This window comes from Podarcis gaigeae (genome assembly GCF_964106915.1).
Source record: "Podarcis gaigeae genome assembly, chromosome: 16".
NCBI classification, from domain to species: domain Eukaryota; kingdom Metazoa; phylum Chordata; class Lepidosauria; order Squamata; family Lacertidae; genus Podarcis; species Podarcis gaigeae.
The window spans coordinates 25,159,109-25,172,337 of NC_139693.1; the positions used below are offsets into that span (position 1 = coordinate 25,159,109).

Genomic DNA, 13,229 nt, shown 5'->3' on the forward strand with positions numbered 1-13,229 from the left:
GAAGATGAGCCCCTCAGGTCGGAAGGCGTCCAACATGCTACTGGGGAAGAGCGGAGGGCAAGTACAAGTAGATCCAGAGCTGATGAAGCGGCTGGGCCAAAGCCGAAAGGACGCTCAGTTGCGGATATGCCTGGAAGCGAAAGGAAAGTCCAATGCTGTAAAGAAAAATATTGCATAGGAACCTGGAATGTAAGAACCATGAACCTGGGTAAGTTGGAGGTGGTCAAAAATGAGATGGCAAGAATAAATATTGACATCCTGGGCATCAGTGAACTAAAATGGACGGGAATGGGTGAATTCAGTTCGGATGACCATCATATCTACTACTGTGGGCAAGAAACCCATAAAAGAAATGGAGTGGCCCTCATAGTCAACAAAAGAGTGGCGAAAGCTGTACTGGGATGCAATCTCAAAAATGATAGAATGATCTCGATACGAATCCAAGGCAGACCTTTTAACATCACAGTAATCCAAGTTTATGCACCAACTACTTGTGCTGAAGAAACTGAAATTGACCAATTCTATGAAGACTTACAAGACCTTATAGAAGTGACACCAAAGAAGGATGTTCTTCTCATTATAGGGGATTGGAATGCTAAAGTAGGGAGTCAAGAGATAAAAGGAACAACTGGCAAGTTTGGCCTTGGAGATCAAAACGAAGCAGGGCAAAGGCTAATAGAGTTCTGTCAAGAGAACAAGCTGGTCATCACAAACACGCTTTTCCAACAACACAAGAGACGACTCTACACATGGACATCACCAGATGGGCAGCATCGAAATCAGATTGATTATATTCTCTGCAGCCAAAGATGGAGAAGCTCTATACAGTCAGCAAAAACAAGACCTGGAGCTGACTGTGGCTCAGATCATCAGCTTCTTATAGCAAAATTCAAGCTTAAACTGAAGAAAGTAGGAAAAACCACTGGGCCGGTAAGATACAATCTAAGTCAAATCCCTTATGAATACACAGTGGAAGTGAGGAACAGGTTTAAGGATTTAGATTTGGTGGACAGAATGCCTGAAGAACTATGGATGGAGGCTCGTAACATTATACAGGAGGCAGCAACGAAAACCATCCCAATGAAAAGGAAATGCAAGAAAGCAAAGTGGCTGTCCAATGAGGCCTTACAAATAGCGGGGGAGAGAAGGCAAGCAAAATGCGAGGGAGATGGTGAAAGATACAGGAAATTGAATGCAGATTTCCAAAGAATAGCAAGGAGAGACAAGAAGACCTTCTTAAACGAGCAATGCAAAGAAATAGAGGAAAGCAATAGAATGGGAAGAACCAGAGATCTGTTCAAGAAAATTGGAGATATGAAAGGAACATTTCGTACAAAGATTTCCACAATAAAGGACAAAAGTGGAAAGGACCTAACAGAAGCAGAAGACATCAAGAAGAGGTGGCAAGAATACACAGAGGAATTATACCAGAAAGAAATGGATGTCTCGTATACCCCAGGTAGTGTGGTTGCTGACCTTGAGCCAGACATCCTGGAAAGTGAAGTCAAATGGGCCTTAGAAAGCACTGCAAATAACAAGGCCAGTGGAAGTGATGGCATTCCAGCTGAACTATTTAAAATTTTAAAAGATGATGCTGTTAAGGTGCTACACTCAATATGCCAGCAAGTTTGGAAAACTCAGCAGTGGCCAGAGGATTGGAGAAGATCAGTCTACATCCCAATCCCAAAGAAGGGCAGTGCCAAAGAATGCTCCAACTACCGCACAATTGCACTCATTTCACACGCTAGCAAGGTTATGCTTCAAATTCTACAAGGAAGGCTCAAGCAGTATGTGGACCGAGAACTCCCAGAAGTGCAAGCTGGATTTAGAAGAGGCAGAGGAACCAGAGACCAAATTGCAAACATGCGCTGGATTATGGAGAAAGCTAGAGAGTTCCAGAAAGACATCTACTTCTGCTTCATTGACTATGCAAAAGCTTTTGACTGTGTCGACCACGGCAAACTATGGCAAGTTCTTAAAGAAATGGGAGTGCCAGATCACCTCATCTGTCTCCTGAGAAATCTCTATGTGGGACAAGAAGCTACAGTTAGAACTGGATATGGAACAACTGATTGGTTCAAAATTGGGAAAGGAGTACGACAAGGCTGTATTTTGTCTCCCTGCTTATTTAACTTATATGCAGAATTCATCATGCGAAAGGCTGGGCTGGATGAATCCCTAGCCGGAATTAAGATTGCCGGAAGAAATATCAACAACCTCAGATATGCAGATGACACAACCTTGATGGCAGAAAGTGAGGAGGAATTAAAGAACCTTTTAATGAGGGTGAAAGAGGAGAGCGCAAAATATGGTCTGAAGCTCAACATCAAAAAAACGAAGATCATGGCCACTGGTCCCATCACCTCCTGGCAAATAGAAGGGGAAGAAATGGAGGTAGTGAGAGATTTTACTTTCTTGGGCTCAATGATCACTGCAGATGGTGACAGCAGCCACGAAATTAAAAGACGCCTGCTTCTTGGGAGAAGGGCAATGACAGGCCTAGACAGCATCTTGAGAAGTAGAGACATCACCTTGCCAACAAAGGTTCGTATAGTTAAAGCTATGGTTTTCCCAGTAGTGATGTATGGAAGTGAGAGCTGGACCATAAAGAAGGCTGATCGCCGAAGAATTGATGCTTTTGAATTATGGTGCTGGAGGAGACTCTTGAGAGTCCCATGGACTGCAAGAAGATCAAACCTCTCCATACTGAAGGAAATCAACCCTGAGTGCTCACTGGAAGGACAGATTGTGAAGCTGAGGCTCCAGTACTTTGGCCACCTCATGAGAAGAGAAGACTCCCTGGAGAAGACCCTGATGTTGGGAAAGATGGAGGGCACAAGGAGAAGGGGACGGCAGAGGACGAGATGGTTGGATAGTGTTTTCGAGGTTACCAGCATGAGTTTGAGCAAACTGCGGGAGGCAGTGGAGGACAGAGGTGCCTGGCGTTCTCTGGTCCATGGGGTCACGAAGGGTCGGACACGACTAAACGACTAAACAACAACAACAACACTTCACCGGATGGTACTTCAATGTGAATTTTTGCCTTAAAATTGAACATGTAAATGGATAGAAACTGCATCAGCTGTGAGCCAACCTGGCAGGCAGGTGCACCATCAGCACTGAGATCAGCACCAGTCAGCTTGGAAACACCATTTTTAATTTCCTATATGCTTTGTGGGTGTGGGAATCTTTTTATCCTGAGGGTCACCTTCCCACTTGGGCCACCTTCCAGCTTCCCATTGGTTCATCTGGTTGGCCACTGTGAGAACAGAATGCTGGACTAGATGGGCCTCTGGCCTGATCCAGCAGCCATGCTCTTCTCAAAACAGAGGTTAGGTGAAAACACGTCGCTTGGATGAAGTCTGACTCAAGGAAACACCCAGCTGGGTTAAAAAACTAGTATCAGGGCTCTCCCTGAAGGAGTATCCCCTTGACATTTATCTGACAAGCTTCCTGTTTGTACTTTCTTAGGGCTTCACTAGACAGGATGCTAAATGTATCCTTAGAAACACCAGCCAGTTTTAAAAATTATTTAATAGCAGGTGCTGAGGCTGATTTTCAGTGTGTGTGTGGAGATAAAGATTAACTCTTCCTTCCCCAGTCACTTACCTAACAAAAAATTGTTCTGTCCTCACTAGGTAGAGGGACCAGTGGCCTGATTCTGTATGAGGCAGCCACCTACTTTTGAGCCTGGTAGACTGGGTGTGGGCAGAAAAAGTGATGTGTAATGTCATGTCCTACATTGGTATCTATATAAAGCACCTGTCTTGATATTAGAAAAGAAATTATTGCTGTACTTTCCCCTCTTTCCTATGTTGACAATGCAGGGTCTTTTCCTGTCTCGGTAGGTAGGTAGGCAGTGGTGACGCTGTGGTCTAAACCACCGAGGCTCTTGGGCTTCCCAATCAGAAGGTGGGTGGTTCGAATCCCCACAACAGGGTGAGCTCCCATTGCTCTGTCCCAGCTCCTGCCAACCTAGCAGTTGGAAAGCACACCAGTGCAAGTAGACGAATAGGTACCACTGCGGCCGGAAGGTAAATGGCATTTCTGTGCGCTCTGGTTTCCATCACGGTGTCCCGTTGCACCAGAAGCAGTTTAGTCATGCTGGCCACATGACTTGGAAAACTGTCTGTGGACAAACGCCGGCTCCCTCAGCCTGAAAGTGAGATGAGCGCTGCAACTCCATAGTCACCTTTGACTGGACTTAACCATCCAGGGGTCCTTTACCTTACGTTTTTTTTACCTTACCTTTGTCTGTCTGCTACATTTGAGATTCTCAGTTCCTGCAGTGGACTTCAGAAACCCAGAGAGGAAATAAGAGGTACTATGGTCAAGAATCTGAAAGCCAAGCCTTATGAGCTGAGGGATTTGGGCATGTTCATTCTGAAGAAGAGGAGAATGAGACGTGATATGAGAGCTGTCTTCAAATATCTGAACCGCTGTCATATGGAAGATGCAGCAAACTCCCCCCCCCCCCCGCTTCTCCAGTGGGTAGGATTCAAATGACAAGCAAGGAGATTCAAATGAAACATTAGGAAGAACCAGGGCTTTTCCCAACTGGAACTCACCAGAACTCAGTTCTGGCCCCTCTCAGCTGGGCACCATTGTAAGATAACTCCAGCGGGTGCAGAATGCCGCGGTGAGACACCTTATGGGGTCTTCGCTGCGAGATCATATTCATCCGGTACTATACCAGCTGCACTGGCTCCCGGTGGAGTACAGGATCAGGTTTAAGGTGCTGGTTTTAACCTTTAAAGCCCTATACGGCCTAGGACCCTCGTACCTACGGGACCGCCTCTCCTGGTATGCCCCACAGAGAAATTTACGGTCTGCAAATAAAAACATCCTAAAGATCCCAGGCCACAGAGAAGTTAGGCTGGCCTCAACTAGAGCCAGGGCTTTCTCGGCCGCAGCTCCAATCTGGTGGAACGCTCTGTCACAAGAGACTAGGGCCCTGCGGGACCTGATATCTTTCCGCAGGGCCTGCAAGACAGAGCTGTTCCACCAGGCCTTTGGTCAGGGCACAGCCTGACCCCCTCCTCTGGCAATCTGCACAGAATTTTGCTTGATGGTTGCCATTAATTTGATCTTAATTTGATTTTAATTAATTTTATAATGAATGTTTTTAGAATGTTGGACTATTTTGATTGTTGTTAGCCGCCCTGAGCCCAGCTTCGGCTGGGGAGGGCGGGATATAAATAAAATTTATTATTATTATTATTATTATTATTATTATTATTATTATTATTATTATAACAAGGGAGGTGTTCGTGATGAGTTCTGGCACCTCTTTCTAGAAAAATAACACTGGGAAGAACCTTCTGATGGTAAAAGCTATTCAACAGCAGAACAAACCTCCACCAGAAGGTTGTGGACTCTCCTTCATTTGAGGCTTTTAAACAGAAGTTGGATGGTCATCTTTCAGGGATTATTTAGCTGTGATTCCTGTATTGCAAGGAGTTGCAGTAGATGCCCATTGAAATTCTATGAGTCTATGATCCAGCCCTAGGTTTGGATACAGGGACCCACAGCCTAACCCTGAAAGTCACCTGGAGCTTAAAAAGCAAATATTGTTATGCAAATCCCCCCGCCATCCAAAAAACAAACCCAAGAAGATGAGACCATAGTAGAGGGAAAATGTTTTTGCACCTGGAAACCAGGTACGCATCCTGAATCCAGCCATGATTTGTTACCCTCCAGTTCCTCTTTTGGAAGAAATCTGGCCCTTAAATCTTCTTAAGGAAGCCACCCATCAGTCCCAAGCAGGTGTTCTATGGAGACAACTCTATTCTTTGGGAAAGATTATGGTGACAAATAGGAGGTGTGTGGGTGCCATGCATCTAAAGAAGCACCCACTGGGAAGGGTGGGAGGGCTGGCATTAAAACTTTTGCGCCACTGAGCCAAATAAGGAGTGAAGCCACCCAGGGACCCGGTTTGCTTGAGATTGTTTAGCCAACCATGTCATGCAGATCATGAAAAGTGCTTTAATCTGCAATGTTACAGGGCCTCCCGAGGGGATTAGCTGCCGTCCCAATATGTTAATATAGCAAAAATGGATGATCCAATTAAGCTCTGCAAAGTCGCGTTGGAAGCAAAGGCCCATATGCTGCTTTTTATCCCTCTCAGTGTGCAAGGATGCAGCATAAAATCCTGGCGGTCTGTGACATCCGATGAGCCGTTTTGGCCTTCTGCAAGACGGTGTGTGTGTCTTGTGGGACTCTCTTCAATCTCAGAAAGCCTGAGCCGAAAGGACTTTTCTGAATTCATCATGCCATTCACAGGTGGCAAATTTGGGGAGGATTTCAATGGTTTGCAGGATGGACACAATGTCTGTTCACAGACAAGCAGGTAGAGATGGTTCACCTCAACAAGGAGAGAAGGTTCACTCCAGCAGGTGGAGGAGGTTCACTCAAGCCAGGAGAGGTGGTTCACTCCAGCAGGTGGAGATGGTTCACTCTAGCTAGGGGAGGTGGTTCACTCTAGCCAGGAGAGATGGTTCAGTTGGGATGGCTCACTCCAGCTAGTAAAGGTGGTTCATTCTAGAAAGTAAAGTTAGCTTGCTTCAGGAAGTTGCCTTATCCAGAGTCAGGCCATTGGTTAATCCAGCTCAGTACTGGCTGGCGGTGGTTCTCCAGGGTTTCAGGCAGGAGTCTTTTCTTTGTCCAGTTTGGCCATACCAGGGACCTTTTGCATCCAAAGCTGCTGCTCCACCATTGAGCACCACCGGACTGCAAATCCCTTGACCCTTGACCATTGGCCATGCTGGCTTGGACTGATGGGAGTTGATGTCCCACAACATCTGGAGAACCACAGACTAGGGGAGGCTGCTCCAGATATCATCATATGGGCTTTATCAGAGATGTTGTGTTCTGCCTGGGGCTGCTGCACCGCAACACAGATTTGCATAGTTTCCGGCAATGCACAGAGGAGTGTTTTCTCTCTCTCTCTTTTTCAGAGTAAGATCATGCCAGCAGGCCTTATTAAAGAAAAGCATGCTGATGAAAGGAGAAAGCCAGAAAGTGTTCCAGGGAGAGTCCTTTGGCTCCTGCCCCATCCTCTCCCAGTTACTGGAGCACTGGGGCTCACAGTAAAGGGCTGTTGCTCATAATTTGCTGAGCTCATTGCAAGCACAAGCAGAGGGAGGCCAACTCCTTGCCTGGCAGGATCATTTCAATACAGACACATAAAAGAGATTTGACTTCCCCGCTGCCTTGGTAGGATGTAAGCCCAACTAGCTTTTCTTCTATCAACCACTGATAGGGAAAGGGAGGACTCCCGAGCAAGCTGAAGGAGCCGATCACCAAATTTAGAGAAGAGGCTCTGTCACCTTGCCCTTTACATTGCTAGGCCTGGCCCAGTGTTTCCCAAACTTGGGTTTCCAGCTGTTTTTGCACTACAACTTTCATCATCCCTAGCTAGCAAGGCCATTGGTCAGGGATGATGGGAATTGGAAAACAGCTGGAGACCAAGTTTGGGAAGCAATGGCTTGCCTATGAGAACCACTTTTGAAAAAGGCAGGGAGGGGAATTTCAAGTCTGTTGGCTGGATGTGGCCCATCAGGCTTTTCTACCTGGCCCTTGAGACTGCCTCACCTGCTCTGTGGGCCATACCTCTCATCTGTGTTGATCCAGACTCTCAATTGCTTTTGCCTGGCTGAAACGTGCCCTTGAATTGTGATAATGCCTCTTGCTTGCTGGATGGAGATAAGCTTAGACACTGCAAGCTCTTCCTCCTAGGGAGGTGGAGCCACTGGTAGGCGAGGCCCTGCCAACCTTTATATGGCTTAAGAGGGGATGACAACATCTTCCCAATCTCAGATAGCAGGTTTCCCTAGAAGAAGAAGAAGAGTTTGGATTTGATATCCCGCTTTATCACTACCCGAAGGAGTCTCAAAGTGGCTAACATTCTCCTTTCCCTTCCTCCCCCACAACAAACACTCTGTGAGGTGAGTGGGGCTGAGAGACTTCAAAGAAGTGTGACTAACTCAAGGTCACCCAGCAGCTGCATGTGGAGGAGCGGAGACATAAACCCGGTTCACCTGATTACGAGTCTATCGCTTTTAACCACCACGCCAGACTAGGAGCTGTCCAGGGTCCTGATTCCCTCCTGGCCCAGAAGAGGCTCTTGTATTCATCACCAAGTCAAGCCCCAGTAAAAAGAGGATTGGTAGCAGGGAAAGAATGCAGACCAATGGCTGGTAGACAATGGAGACTCATCGCAACATTCTAGGAATGAGTCTGTGGAAGCCCATTGGTTCCCTTACTGTTCCCTACTATGATGGGCTGTGTTTCCACACTGATGCTGGCAAGGTTGCCAGAAGGAGTGGGAATCAAGCTCAGGACACCAGCCTTCTGGTCGCTGCGGAGTATCACTGAGTTGTAGATCTGATCTATGGAAGTGTTGAAAGGTCACTGCTTGAACTGAATATGGAACTCACTTCCATAGAAGAAAGTGATGGCCACTCACCTGTAGGGCAGTAAAAGAGGACTGGAGAAATTCATGGAGGATAGCAATGGCTACTAGTCATGATGGACTCCACAGTCCAAGGCAATGATGCTTCTGCGCTCATGGTCCTGCTTGAAGGTTCCCATGTGGGTATCAGGACAGTCACTGTGAGAAAAGTATGGGGCATTGACCTGATCCAGAAGGCTCTTATGTTCTTCTATGTGCATAGAATTGTTATTGTTAATGTATAAGACAAATAATAAATGTTGGAAATGTAAAGAAATGATATATAATGAGATGAAAAAGATGTTGAAATATACATTTTTTTAAAAAAAAACAGAAGCATTTTTACTTGGTATTATAGGTGAGGATATTAATAGGCAAGATGTTAAATTGTTTTTATATGCAACAACAGCAGCAAGAGTATCGTTAGCCCAGAAATGGAAGCAAGAAGAAATTCCAACGAAAGAAGAATGGCTGACAAAATTAATGGATTATGCAGAATTAGATAAAATGACAGGAAGGATTCGAAACCTGCGGGACCAGAGATTTACAGAAGATTGGAAGAAATATACAAACTATTTGAAGAGCAACTGTAATCAACAAATTACGTTCTTAGGCCTACAAGAAGTTTTGTAAGGAGAAATGTATGAAGCATTGCAAAGTAGAGAAAGAATAGTGATAGTAGTTATGAGTTACTGTAAATGTAATTGTGGAAGTAAGAAATGTATACTTAGTGAATAGATTGGAAAATTTTCAGATGTGATTGATGGAAGTCAAAAAATTGTATAAGATGTTAAAGTACGTTTAATTATTGTTGAAAATGATATGTTGAAAATTAATAAAAATTAAATATATAAAAAAGAATTGTTGTTTATGGAGGAGCAGTCAGTCAGACTCCACACTGGACCAGCTACTAGTTATGATGGCTATGTTCTGTTTCCATGGTCGGAGACAGTAATGCTTCTGAATAGCAGTTGTTGGAAATGGCAGGAGGGGAGAGCCTTATTGTGCCTGTCTCCTGCTTGTGGGCTTCCCATTGGGGCATCTGTTGAGAACAGGATGTCATGCACCATTGGCCTGATCCAGCAGGCTCTTCTAATGTTCTTTTTTTATAAAATAAATAAATAAATTTATTTAACATAATTGTTACAAAATTTAAGCAAAATATTGCAAATACATACATATATATTTCAAATAAGCACATATATGTGAAAAAAGGAACAAAAGAGAAGAAAAGAAGAAGAAGAAGAAGAAGAAGAAGAAGAAGAAGAAGAAGAAGAAGAAGAAGATACTTTTGGGGGAGGTTCCCCCTTCTCCTTCCACCTCTTCTTAAGCTGTGCCTTCCACCTTTTAAAGACCCGACCACCACGATAGAGTAATTATCCTCATCGAGTTATCTGCAACTGGCAGTGGAAGATTCAGTTGGGTCGGTTAGCAGCTAAGAGAGAGTGAACGGACAGCACTCTCAAATCAATTAGCAGCCAGCAAGGATCAAATTGAAAGGTAATATTATTTTCATCTCCTGTCTGGGAGACAGGCTGGAGCGAGGAAGCTCAGGGCTGAACATCATACCCAATTGCTTCTAGTCTGGGAGCTGGAATCCTTGTCATTAATCTCTTCTTCTTCTCTGGCTGCAGTGAATCAGTGTAGAATCTCAAGAGAGATGGGTCTGAACATGTGGATGCTCTGAAAAGGGATATGGCTCCAAACCCTGCCCCTTGCTCCATCTATTGCTACACCTCATTTCCCCTTCAGACATGCTCTCCTGCTCTCACTTCAATTGTTTCACTGTGGCTGGGGGCAGGTGCCATTCCCAGCAGCTGCCTGGTTGGTGTTGACCCATGGCAGGGCCTTTTCACTGGTAGCTCCCATTTATAGAATGCCCTCCATAGTGATGTGTGTGTCCCTCTCCTTCATTATTGACATTCAGGGAGCTTTTGAAAACATTCCTGTTTAACCAGGCAGTTGGTGGCTAAAAAATGACACTGTTCCTAGAAACCCCGAGAACACCAGCAGAGAAAATGTTTCTAAACTGTTTTCAGAATGTTTTAAAACTGCTTTCGCTTGTTGGTGTTTTTTTAAACGTTTAATCATTGCTGTGACTGCCACCCTGGGCTCCTTTGGGAGAAAGGGTGGGATATGAAGCAAATAAACAAAAACAAAAAGAATAAATTTGCGAGGGAGAGAAAGTCGACGAGAAGGAAAAGGCAGAGGCGGTACGTTATCGTTATAGCAACGTAAGATAAATCGTGTCTGCCTGGAGAAGCAGAGGTGGAAGGGCACCATCTTCTCTAGAAAGGAGACCCCTCCTTCAATGGGGTCATAAATCAGTGCTTGCTCTCAGATGATGTTGATGGGGCAAGGAGAAGTTTCCAGGTAGATGGGAGCTGTGCCCTCTGAGTCAAGGAGAAAGAAGGGTCAACTGCCAGGGCTGTCAAAACTCCTCCACAGGTCCATTATGGGCTGCTGTTCACCATCAGTGTGCCTAGGAATGGCTCTCCAGCAGCTGTGGACCCCATCAGGAAAAGCCCCCTTTGGCTTGCTGTTTTTCAGAATCTCGCAAGATGGCTCTCTGAGCTATCATTGCAGAACCAGGGACTGAGATGTGTTCCCTGCGCCGAGGAAGCCGCCCGGATAATGAAGATGTAGACACATTTCCAGTGCACAGCCCCAGCTAAGTGCAGGCAAATAATCGCTCTAATTACTCTAATTACTTAAGAGATAGCTCTGTTTTCCCAAGGAAACGTTTTAACATGGCGGCTCAGCAAAATAAACGTGTGTGGCTGGCTCCAACCTCCGAGCTACAGGGCAGCTGGCAAATGCGTCCCTCAGTTGGATGCAGATGTCCAGACTGACCAGGTGTGTTTGCCACTTCAGGGAGGAAATGTCAGTCATGACAGTGGATGTCAGAGAATCTGGACTTAAACAGAAACAGAAATTGCCAATGCTTGATTCATTCCATGTCCAGAACTGAAATCAATCCAGTGAATACTTTTTGTTGTTGCTGTCATCCTGCAAAAGATACGTGAATGTTTATGTCTGCATTTATTTTGCCTTAAAGTGAATGTGGTTGGAAGGAAGTCATGACGATGTCACTTACATAAGCGACTTAATTTCACCACAGCAGAGAGTGAGTCGAACGATGTAGTTTTGGTGGAAGACAAACCACAGCAGAATGGAAACGCTGCTGCGTGTGAAGACTACACAGTGGAACAGAAAACAATGTGTTCTTACATCCCTAGTTAAGCTTAAGGGTGCAGAAGATTAGGAAGGAAACAAACCTGACCCGTTGAGTAGGGAATTCTCCTGTGTAAAGCCGCCTCAAAACAAATGGGGATGCTGAAAGAGCTGAAATGGTATGTTCATGTTCTTGTGGGAATGTTGTAGATACTAGGAGAGGATATATTGATTTAATAGTATCCTTCCTAACTCACCCTTGTGAGTCAGCAGCAGAGTACATCCCCAGTGTGCCAGTGTGGTGTAGTGGTCAAGAGAGGTAGATTCGTAATCTAGGGAACTGGGTGCACATCTCCGCTCCTCCACATGCAGCTGCTGGGTGACCTGGGGCTAGTCACACTTCTCTGAAGTCTCTCAGCCCCACTCACCTCACAGAGTGTTTGTTGTGGGGGAGGAAGGGAAAGGAGAATGTTAGCCACTTTGAGACTCCTTCGGGTAGTAGTGATAAAGCGGGATATCAAATCCAAACTCCTAAATTCCTCCTCCCCAATATATAGCAGGAAGCTAGTTGGTAGATTCGTTTGAATCTCTTTACTTAAGCAATCCAATCTGGCTTTGTTCAGATTAGGTTTTGTTCCTGGCCCGTCCCCTTTTTATCTCTCCTAAAAAGAATAAAGACACAAGAAGCTTCTTTGAAAGTAACAAGTTTACTCACATTCAGTTCACAGTTGGATCCCTGAAGGCAGGCTTTAGCTTGCAGTTACAGATACAGTGTGGCTTACATCCTTGTAAGGATGGGCCTATGAGCTAGCAGTGCAGTCCAAGAGAAGAAAAGGCATCAAAAGAGGAAGATGGCTGCGTGACCAGCCCCTTTTATGGGGTCTCGCAGGATCATGCCCACCTACCTGGTCACAAGCAGGGGGAGGAAGATCCAGATCAGGTGTGACAAGAAGTCCTCCGGGCTGTGGAGTTACACCCCCCTGCATGTCCACTCTGGGCAAACAGGAAGTGTTGTACTTGACTGCTTATGTTACATCCCACAGTTCTGAGCCAGTATATTCATTAGGGCAAATGGGGCACTGCCCCACCAATCTCATTCTGCCCTCAACCAGCCATCTCTTGACTGTCTTCTTAATTACAAGCAGTCCAGGGGGTGGCCCATCCTATCAGCTTCCTCCTCCTTAGTCTCCTAGTATTGCCCTTGTAGAGCTCATCCGGGAGGAAGATAGGGGCAAAACTAGTTGCCTGTCTTTGAATCTGGAGGCACGTACTATTGCGCTCTCTGACTTCACCCAAACATTCCCAATAGGCATCATGCAGCACTGAATATAACCCTAGTTACCCCCCAGGGGATTGGTAAGACTGGATGAGAAAAGCCTCTTGCCTGCCCAGGAAAAAATGTGGAAAGATGCATGGGTGTCTTTGTGCAGAAACTTTGGACCTTTGCCTGTTGGGAATGTAGTCTATTGCACAAAGGTATTGTCCATTGGTCTGCCTACTTTCGCATCTGTTCACACTCAGCACGCGTATGCGGCACCTGGAAATTTTGGGGGAAGGGAAAGAAAAAATAAGACCCCAGGAAATGTTCTCTGAAGTTATTCAG

The 13,229-nt window shown here is 45.5% G+C and overlaps 1 long non-coding RNA gene across 2 annotated transcripts; it reads right to left on the reverse strand.

Moving 5' to 3' along the window:
- Positions 1 to 5,960: 5,960 nt before the first annotated feature.
- On the reverse strand, positions 5,961 to 8,168 carry LOC310834466. Of its 2 annotated transcripts, none has more exons than XR_014559250.1 (3): positions 8,040 to 8,168; positions 7,612 to 7,831; positions 5,961 to 6,540 (listed from the first exon to the last, which is right to left on the reverse strand). It is a non-coding gene; the product is annotated as an uncharacterized lncRNA (long non-coding RNA). The 2 variants fall into 2 exon arrangements; XR_014559251.1 differs by having other exon boundaries at positions 7,594 to 7,831.
- Between the last annotated feature and the right edge of the window lie 5,061 nt (positions 8,169 to 13,229).